Below are 10668 nucleotides of genomic sequence, written 5' to 3'. Positions count from 1 at the left end.
GTTTGACCTACTTCCAATTGGAGGGCGCCCATCAGGGCCCGAGGTCATAAACATAATAACGCGTAACAATATCTAGATTTCCAAACGAGTATATTTTGGAAAACATTTCCTCATGGGCAAGATCCATTGTTTCATCAATCGGAATAGGATTCACTATCACAATATTAAAGTAAGAACCTGATTCACCTAAATTACGCTGATTTGACGACGTCTATATGTCCTTTCTAAAGAAGGAGTTCTGTCTTCAACAGGAATCCAGAGAAAGTGTTCCGAGCATTATACATGTGTTAGTAGTAGTAGTAGGAGTAGCAGTAGTAGTGTTAGTGGTAGTAATAGTACTAGTATTAATGGTATTTGTATGAGTTAATGTTACACGAGGAATGGTTTTCTCTTTCCAATCACATACAATTCAACAAACTCCATGCCATCATGTAATGAAAGCATTTTGTGGTTTATTTTCTACAGAGAAAATTATAATGCATATTTGTCGCTTTCAGTTACCGATCCGTGAATAGAAAAGTTTTAACACATGATATGATCAGTGTTCTAACGATATTTTTCGAACATTGACTGGGGAGACCTGTATAATATTTAACTCCAAAATATTTGTTTGAAATTGTTTTCATTGACTGAATGGATGTATGGATATGTATTCATCAGCCCACAAGGACGGTTCATGGGTCAACTGTTATTTCTTGTTATACTCATGTATTGTCCTTGAGAGCCAGATTTATTATTCGACTGATTATTGGTGACCTTCGCTAGCACAGTTTCGCAAATTGCATCAATGTTGCATAGCCTCAATCAGAGTTGACAATCCTCCAATGTGACCATTGATTCAATACACATGAGGGCCAATCTCACAATCGCCTTTCTATAGAAAGACTTCTTACTTGTCCTATGTTCAGACCACATGATAGATGATTCTCTTTCAACTTTTCTTGGAATATGCTCGTTTGCATGGCAGTCCTTCAACACAGTTAACGTCTCCATCCGGAAAGCGCTAAAATGAAACGCAGCTAGTTCAGTCACAGTTCCTGCCTTTGAACATTTAGTAAATTAAAAAATATTTTTATGTAGCTTAAATTCCTCACCTACGAGTTGAAAATGAAAACTCACAGTGAATCGTGTTTGATAAGTCTTAATGTTTATAAAGTAGAAACGTACGCTCCCAATGGCATTATAACCTTCGCGATAATGATAATTTTGTACAATCATAAACACTAAATTTAAATAATATCACCCACCCCTCAACAGTGGGAGGCTATTTTCTTGTAACAACTAGTATTGCCATCCATTTAGAATTTATAGAGGTATCAGAATACCGATAAGATGAACTTACCTATAAGTTAATGTAGTTGACCATCATGGATGTTTAGAACACGTTTTATGACTAGTTATAGTGTTTTCTACCATGTTCTACATCTGCGCCTCGGGGTAAATCATTTGCTCTTTTGACATATGCTGGTGCGCATGCTTTCTGAAGAATGCTTTTAGTTTCTCCTGAAGATATAATCTCTCATGGAAAATGTATATAGCCTCGGTAGCGCAGCAGGTAGCGCGTCAGTCTCATAATCAATCGTAGAGAGCAATCTGAAGGTCGTGAGTTCGATCCTCACTCGGGGCAGATATTTTGTCTCCTTAGCTCGAATTATTACCTTTTATCCTTTGTGGTTATTCTATTTAATTCCACCAATTATACTCACATTAGAGTGAAAACGCCAAATGTATATATCAAATGTAACGACCAAGTTTGAAGGATGGTGTGCCTCAAACTGATGGGAAACTATCATTACCTATTCAAACAGATCCCACTTGAAAGCACAATGGACACTCTACACCGTTCCAGTGGCCTAATGTTTAGGGCGTCCGTTGTGGATGCGGGAGGTCATGGGTTTGATCCCCAGCCTAGTCCTATCAGAGACTTACAAAATTGATACTGACAACTGCCTCTCTAGGTGCTCAGCATTAAGAAGTTAGTGATAGAACTGGTTGGCCTGGTCTCAGGATAATGGGACTGGGTGGGACATCATGCTACGTGTCTGCGACATGATGCCCCAGTGCTAGGCATCACTATAAACTGCCACACTGCAGACAACGTACCTATATGATTGAAAAATTGTTAAAGCTACGTTAAAAATCCAAATCAAACAAAAACACTCTCTCTCTCTCTCTCTCTCTCTCTCTCTCTCCTGTAAAGACAGAAAAGGTACATGCACGTGATACTTGAGTACAGTATCAAACTTGACTATTTTAAAAACAACTTGCAACAAAGAAAGGCAAATATTGTTCTATCCGTCGAGCATAAGTTACAGGGAAGATGACACTTTTGCATTTGGTAATGGTCAATTGAAGTCTGTATTGATCTGTGGAAGTCTGTATTCATAAACATGAAACGGGGACCAAAGGATATAATACAATTACACGTTTGTTACATAAATATAATCTTCTTCCCATGCGTATATTAGGACAAAAATCTGTCGGTCTCGATCCCGCCAACTTTCTGCTCTTACATTAATAAATATATTCACTGTCTGGTGTCAGATATAACATTTGCAAATAATATTTGTTAAAACATATCTATTCGTTACTTCAGTTTGAATATGTGTGCTCGCTACCTAAATTCTCAAAGACAAAGACTTATGATCTGGAGTAATTTAATCATCATACCGTATCATGACATCGATCTCCTGAAAAACTGTAAGCATAGAACAGGGAGTATAGGTTTATAACCCACTTTGAAAACGATTGTACATTCATCAGTTTCTTAGTCTGCCAGCGACCATTATCGTGCTTTAATAGAAGACACACTTGCCGATAGATGATACATTTTCAAACCGCCTAGCAAAACTCTACGTTCATTGACATAGTTTGAACAACGCTTCGAACTTTAGTCTGTCATCTTTGAGGGCCATCAGGAACCCCATCTAAGCCAGTTCACTCACGCACAGCAAATATGGTGGATTTGTGTGTCGTCGACGTGCTGCTACCATCAAAAGGAAACCTTTCGGATACGCCTAAGTAGGGAACGTGTCGTCATTCAGTGGAAATGGTTCATCTGCGAGTAGGACTATGTGGAATGTATTTGGCCCGGAGTGGATGAAAGCAAGTTATAACCCAAACCAACATTTTTCCAATTTATAATATCATCATTCTTATCAACTGCATTAATACATACATATTAGGGTCAAGTCAAGCAGCTCAATGCACCCGACCCTAAAAGATATATACAACAATGTAGCCATCATTTGAAAACAACCGGGAAAGAAATAATAACTACTATAATATACGTTAACTAATTCGATTCAAATACAATTTCAATAAATATAATTCGCAACAAAATACCGTTTGCATAGCAAAGGCTAAAAAACGAACGTGCCGCACTGTAATCAATATAGAAAGCGTCGTACCTCGGTGCATATCAGTCTTCCTACTGGTGACGTCACGATAAATCAGCCATTGGTGTTAGCACACTCAATTAGGTTTGACCTACTTCCAATTGGAGGGCGCCCATCAGGGCCCGAGGTCATAAACATAATAACGCGTAACAATATCTAGATTTCCAAACGAGTATATTTTGGAAAACATTTCCTCATGGGCAAGATCCATTGTTTCATCAATCGGAATAGGATTCACTATCACAATATTAAAGTAAGAACCTGATTCACCTAAATTACGCTGATTTGACGACGTCTATATGTCCTTTCTAAAGAAGGAGTTCTGTCTTCAACAGGAATCCAGAGAAAGTGTTCCGAGCATTATACATGTGTTAGTAGTAGTAGTAGGAGTAGCAGTAGTAGTGTTAGTGGTAGTAATAGTACTAGTATTAATGGTATTTGTATGAGTTAATGTTACACGAGGAATGGTTTTCTCTTTCCAATCACATACAATTCAACAAACTCCATGCCATCATGTAATGAAAGCATTTTGTGGTTTATTTTCTACAGAGAAAATTATAATGCATATTTGTCGCTTTCAGTTACCGATCCGTGAATATAAAAGTTTTAACACATGATATGATCAGTGTTCTAACGATATTTTTCGAACATTGACTGGGGAGACCTGTATAATATTTAACTCCAAAATATTTGTTTGAAATTGTTTTCATTGACTGAATGGATGTATGGATATGTATTCATCAGCCCACAAGGACGGTTCATGGGTCAACTGTTATTTCTTGTTATACTCATGTATTGTCCTTGAGAGCCAGATTTATTATTCGACTGATTATTGGTGACCTTCGCTAGCACAGTTTCGCAAATTGCATCAATGTTGCATAGCCTCAATCAGAGTTGACAATCCTCCAATGTGACCATTGATTCAATACACATGAGGGCCAATCTCACAATCGCCTTTCTATAGAAAGACTTCTTACTTGTCCTATGTTCAGACCACATGATAGATGATTCTCTTTCAACTTTTCTTGGAATATGCTCGTTTGCATGGCAGTCCTTCAACACAGTTAACGTCTCCATCCGGAAAGCGCTAAAATGAAACGCAGCTAGTTCAGTCACAGTTCCTGCCTTTGAACATTTAGTAAATTAAAAAATATTTTTATGTAGCTTAAATTCCTCACCTACGAGTTGAAAATGAAAACTCACAGTGAATCGTGTTTGATAAGTCTTAATGTTTATAAAGTAGAAACGTACGCTCCCAATGGCATTATAACCTTCGCGATAATGATAATTTTGTACAATCATAAACACTAAATTTAAATAATATCACCCACCCCTCAACAGTGGGAGGCTATTTTCTTGTAACAACTAGTATTGCCATCCATTTAGAATTTATAGAGGTATCAGAATACCGATAAGATGAACTTACCTATAAGTTAATGTAGTTGACCATCATGGATGTTTAGAACACGTTTTATGACTAGTTATAGTGTTTTCTACCATGTTCTACATCTGCGCCTCGGGGTAAATCATTTGCTCTTTTGACATATGCTGGTGCGCATGCTTTCTGAAGAATGCTTTTAGTTTCTCCTGAAGATATAATCTCTCATGGAAAATGTATATAGCCTCGGTAGCGCAGCAGGTAGCGCGTCAGTCTCATAATCAATCGTAGAGAGCAATCTGAAGGTCGTGAGTTCGATCCTCACTCGGGGCAGATATTTTGTCTCCTTAGCTCGAATTATTACCTTTTATCCTTTGTGGTTATTCTATTTAATTCCACCAATTATACTCACATTAGAGTGAAAACGCCAAATGTATATATCAAATGTAACGACCAAGTTTGAAGGATGGTGTGCCTCAAACTGATGGGAAACTATCATTACCTATTCAAACAGATCCCACTTGAAAGCACAATGGACACTCTACACCGTTCCAGTGGCCTAATGTTTAGGGCGTCCGTTGTGGATGCGGGAGGTCATGGGTTTGATCCCCAGCCTAGTCCTATCAGAGACTTACAAAATTGATACTGACAACTGCCTCTCTAGGTGCTCAGCATTAAGAAGTTAGTGATAGAACTGGTTGGCCTGGTCTCAGGATAATGGGACTGGGTGGGACATCATGCTACGTGTCTGCGACATGATGCCCCAGTGCTAGGCATCACTATAAACTGCCACACTGCAGACAACGTACCTATATGATTGAAAAATTGTTAAAGCTACGTTAAAAATCCAAATCAAACAAAAACACACTCTCTCTCTCTCTCTCTCTCTCTCTCCTGTAAAGACAGAAAAGGTACATGCACGTGATACTTGAGTACAGTATCAAACTTGACTATTTTAAAAACAACTTGCAACAAAGAAAGGCAAATATTGTTCTATCCGTCGAGCATAAGTTACAGGGAAGATGACACTTTTGCATTTGGTAATGGTCAATTGAAGTCTGTATTGATCTGTGGAAGTCTGTATTCATAAACATGAAACGGGGACCAAAGGATATAATACAATTACACGTTTGTTACATAAATATAATCTTCTTCCCATGCGTATATTAGGACAAAAATCTGTCGGTCTCGATCCCGCCAACTTTCTGCTCTTACATTAATAAATATATTCACTGTCTGGTGTCAGATATAACATTTGCAAATAATATTTGTTAAAACATATCTATTCGTTACTTCAGTTTGAATATGTGTGCTCGCTACCTAAATTCTCAAAGACAAAGACTTATGATCTGGAGTAATTTAATCATCATACCGTATCATGACATCGATCTCCTGAAAAACTGTAAGCATAGAACAGGGAGTATAGGTTTATAACCCACTTTGAAAACGATTGTACATTCATCAGTTTCTTAGTCTGCCAGCGACCATTATCGTGCTTTAATAGAAGACACACTTGCCGATAGATGATACATTTTCAAACCGCCTAGCAAAACTCTACGTTCATTGACATAGTTTGAACAACGCTTCGAACTTTAGTCTGTCATCTTTGAGGGCCATCAGGAACCCCATCTAAGCCAGTTCACTCACACACAGCAAATATGGTGGATTTGTGTGTCGTCGACGTGCTGCTACCATCAAAAGGAAACCTTTCGGATACGCCTAAGTAGGGAACGTGTCGTCATTCAGTGGAAATGGTTCATCTGCGAGTAGGACTATGTGGAATGTATTTGGCCCGGAGTGGATGAAAGCAAGTTATAACCTAAACCAACATTTTTCCAATTTATAATATCATCATTCTTATCAACTGCATTAATACATACATATTAGGGTCAAGTCAAGCAGCTCAATGCACCCGACCCTAAAAGATATATACAACAATGTAGCCATCATTTGAAAACAACCGGGAAAGAAATAATAACTACTATAATATACGTTAACTAATTCGATTCAAATACAATTTCAATAAATATAATTCGCAACAAAATACCGTTTGCATAGCAAAGGCTAAAAAACGAACGTGCCGCACTGTAATCAATATAGAAAGCGTCGTACCTCGGTGCATATCAGTCTTCCTACTGGTGACGTCACGATAAATCAGCCATTGGTGTTAGCACACTCAATTAGGTTTGACCTACTTCCAATTGGAGGGCGCCCATCAGGGCCCGAGGTCATAAACATAATAACGCGTAACAATATCTAGATTTCCAAACGAGTATATTTTGGAAAACATTTCCTCATGGGCAAGATCCATTGTTTCATCAATCGGAATAGGATTCACTATCACAATATTAAAGTAAGAACCTGATTCACCTAAATTACGCTGATTTGACGACGTCTATATGTCCTTTCTAAAGAAGGAGTTCTGTCTTCAACAGGAATCCAGAGAAAGTGTTCCGAGCATTATACCTGTGTTAGTAGTAGTAGTAGGAGTAGCAGTAGTAGTGTTAGTGGTAGTAATAGTACTAGTATTAATGGTATTTGTATGAGTTAATGTTACACGAGGAATGGTTTTCTCTTTCCAATCACATACAATTCAACAAACTCCATGCCATCATGTAATGAAAGCATTTTGTGGTTTATTTTCTACAGAGAAAATTATAATGCATATTTGTCGCTTTCAGTTACCGATCCGTGAATAGAAAAGTTTTAACACAGGATATGATCAGTGTTCTAACGATATTTTTCGAACATTGACTGGGGAGACCTGTATAATATTTAACTCCAAAATATTTGTTTGAAATTGTTTTCATTGACTGAATGGATGTATGGATATGTATTCATCAGCCCACAAGGACGGTTCATGGGTCAACTGTTATTTCTTGTTATACTCATGTATTGTCCTTGAGAGCCAGATTTATTATTCGACTGATTATTGGTGACCTTCGCTAGCACAGTTTCGCAAATTGCATCAATGTTGCATAGCCTCAATCAGAGTTGACAATCCTCCAATGTGACCATTGATTCAATACACATGAGGGCCAATCTCACAATCGCCTTTCTATAGAAAGACTTCTTACTTGTCCTATGTTCAGACCACATGATAGATGATTCTCTTTCAACTTTTCTTGGAATATGCTCGTTTGCATGGCAGTCCTTCAACACAGTTAACGTCTCCATCCGGAAAGCGCTAAAATGAAACGCAGCTAGTTCAGTCACAGTTCCTGCCTTTGAACATTTAGTAAATTAAAAAATATTTTTATGTAGCTTAAATTCCTCACCTACGAGTTGAAAATGAAAACTCACAGTGAATCGTGTTTGATAAGTCTTAATGTTTATAAAGTAGAAACGTACGCTCCCAATGGCATTATAACCTTCGCGATAATGATAATTTTGTACAATCATAAACACTAAATTTAAATAATATCACCCACCCCTCAACAGTGGGAGGCTATTTTCTTGTAACAACTAGTATTGCCATCCATTTAGAATTTATAGAGGTATCAGAATACCGATAAGATGAACTTACCTATAAGTTAATGTAGTTGACCATCATGGATGTTTAGAACACGTTTTATGACTAGTTATAGTGTTTTCTACCATGTTCTACATCTGCGCCTCGGGGTAAATCATTTGCTCTTTTGACATATGCTGGTGCGCATGCTTTCTGAAGAATGCTTTTAGTTTCTCCTGAAGATATAATCTCTCATGGAAAATGTATATAGCCTCGGTAGCGCAGCAGGTAGCGCGTCAGTCTCATAATCAATCGTAGAGAGCAATCTGAAGGTCGTGAGTTCGATCCTCACCCGGGGCAGATATTTTGTCTCCTTAGCTCGAATTATTACCTTTTATCCTTTGTGGTTATTCTATTTAATTCCACCAATTATACTCACATTAGAGTGAAAACGCCAAATGTATATATCAAATGTAACGACCAAGTTTGAAGGATGGTGTGCCTCAAACTGATGGGAAACTATCATTACCTATTCAAACAGATCCCACTTGAAAGCACAATGGACACTCTACACCGTTCCAGTGGCCTAATGTTTAGGGCGTCCGTTGTGGATGCGGGAGGTCATGGGTTTGATCCCCAGCCTAGTCCTATCAGAGACTTACAAAATTGATACTGACAACTGCCTCTCTAGGTGCTCAGCATTAAGAAGTTAGTGATAGAACTGGTTGGCCTGGTCTCAGGATAATGGGACTGGGTGGGACATCATGCTACGTGTCTGCGACATGATGTCCCAGTGCTAGGCATCACTATAAACTGCCACACTGCAGACAACGTACCTATATGATTGAAAAATTGTTAAAGCTACGTTAAAAATCCAAATCAAACAAAAACACTCTCTCTCTCTCTCTCTCTCTCTCTCTCTCTCCTGTAAAGACAGAAAAGGTACATGCACGTGATACTTGAGTACAGTATCAAACTTGACTATTTTAAAAACAACTTGCAACAAAGAAAGGCAAATATTGTTCTATCCGTCGAGCATAAGTTACAGGGAAGATGACACTTTTGCATTTGGTAATGGTCAATTGAAGTCTGTATTGATCTGTGGAAGTCTGTATTCATAAACATGAAACGGGGACCAAAGGATATAATACAATTACACGTTTGTTACATAAATATAATCTTCTTCCCATGCGTATATTAGGACAAAAATCTGTCGGTCTCGATCCCGCCAACTTTCTGCTCTTACATTAATAAATATATTCACTGTCTGGTGTCAGATATAACATTTGCAAATAATATTTGTTAAAACATATCTATTCGTTACTTCAGTTTGAATATGTGTGCTCGCTACCTAAATTCTCAAAGACAAAGACTTATGATCTGGAGTAATTTAATCATCATACCGTATCATGACATCGATCTCCTGAAAAACTGTAAGCATAGAACAGGGAGTATAGGTTTATAACCCACTTTGAAAACGATTGTACATTCATCAGTTTCTTAGTCTGCCAGCGACCATTATCGTGCTTTAATAGAAGACACACTTGCCGATAGATGATACATTTTCAAACCGCCTAGCAAAACTCTACGTTCATTGACATAGTTTGAACAACGCTTCGAACTTTAGTCTGTCATCTTTGAGGGCCATCAGGAACCCCATCTAAGCCAGTTCACTCACACACAGCAAATATGGTGGATTTGTGTGTCGTCGACGTGCTGCTACCATCAAAAGGAAACCTTTCGGATACGCCTAAGTAGGGAACGTGTCGTCATTCAGTGGAAATGGTTCATCTGCGAGTAGGACTATGTGGAATGTATTTGGCCCGGAGTGGATGAAAGCAAGTTATAACCCAAACCAACATTTTTCCAATTTATAATATCATCATTCTTATCAACTGCATTAATACATACATATTAGGGTCAAGTCAAGCAGCTCAATGCACCCGACCCTAAAAGATATATACAACAATGTAGCCATCATTTGAAAACAACCGGGAAAGAAATAATAACTACTATAATATACGTTAACTAATTCGATTCAAATACAATTTCAATAAATATAATTCGCAACAAAATACCGTTTGCATAGCAAAGGCTAAAAAACGAACGTGCCGCACTGTAATCAATATAGAAAGCGTCGTACCTCGGTGCATATCAGTCTTCCTACTGGTGACGTCACGATAAATCAGCCATTGGTGTTAGCACACTCAATTAGGTTTGACCTACTTCCAATTGGAGGGCGCCCATCAGGGCCCGAGGTCATAAACATAATAACGCGTAACAATATCTAGATTTCCAAACGAGTATATTTTGGAAAACATTTCCTCATGGGCAAGATCCATTGTTTCATCAATCGGAATAGGATTCACTATCACAATATTAAAGTAAGAACCTGATTCACCTAAATTACGCTGATTTGACGACGTCTATATGTCCTTTCT

General features: G+C 38.0%; 3 non-coding genes across 3 annotated transcripts; all 3 read left to right on the top strand.

Moving 5' to 3' along the window:
* The first annotated feature begins 1537 nt into the window (after positions 1–1537).
* Positions 1538–1627, top strand: Trnam-cau (transfer RNA methionine (anticodon CAU)). Its single transcript is given in 2 exon segments — positions 1538–1574; positions 1592–1627. It is a non-coding gene; the product is annotated as a tRNA-Met (tRNA).
* A 3392-nt stretch (positions 1628–5019) lies between these two features.
* On the top strand, positions 5020–5109 carry Trnam-cau (transfer RNA methionine (anticodon CAU)). Its single transcript is given in 2 exon segments — positions 5020–5056; positions 5074–5109. It is a non-coding gene; the product is annotated as a tRNA-Met (tRNA).
* A 3388-nt stretch (positions 5110–8497) lies between these two features.
* Positions 8498–8587, top strand: Trnam-cau (transfer RNA methionine (anticodon CAU)). Its single transcript is given in 2 exon segments — positions 8498–8534; positions 8552–8587. It is a non-coding gene; the product is annotated as a tRNA-Met (tRNA).
* Positions 8588–10668: the final 2081 nt, after the last annotated feature.

The sequence above is a fragment of the Sinohyriopsis cumingii genome, chromosome 15 (assembly GCF_028554795.1).
Source record: "Sinohyriopsis cumingii isolate HCF-2022 chromosome 15, ASM2855479v2, whole genome shotgun sequence".
NCBI lineage: Eukaryota > Metazoa > Mollusca > Bivalvia > Unionida > Unionidae > Sinohyriopsis > Sinohyriopsis cumingii.
Note: the sequence above shows the minus strand (reverse complement) of the source record. Positions and strands in the feature narration are given on the sequence as shown.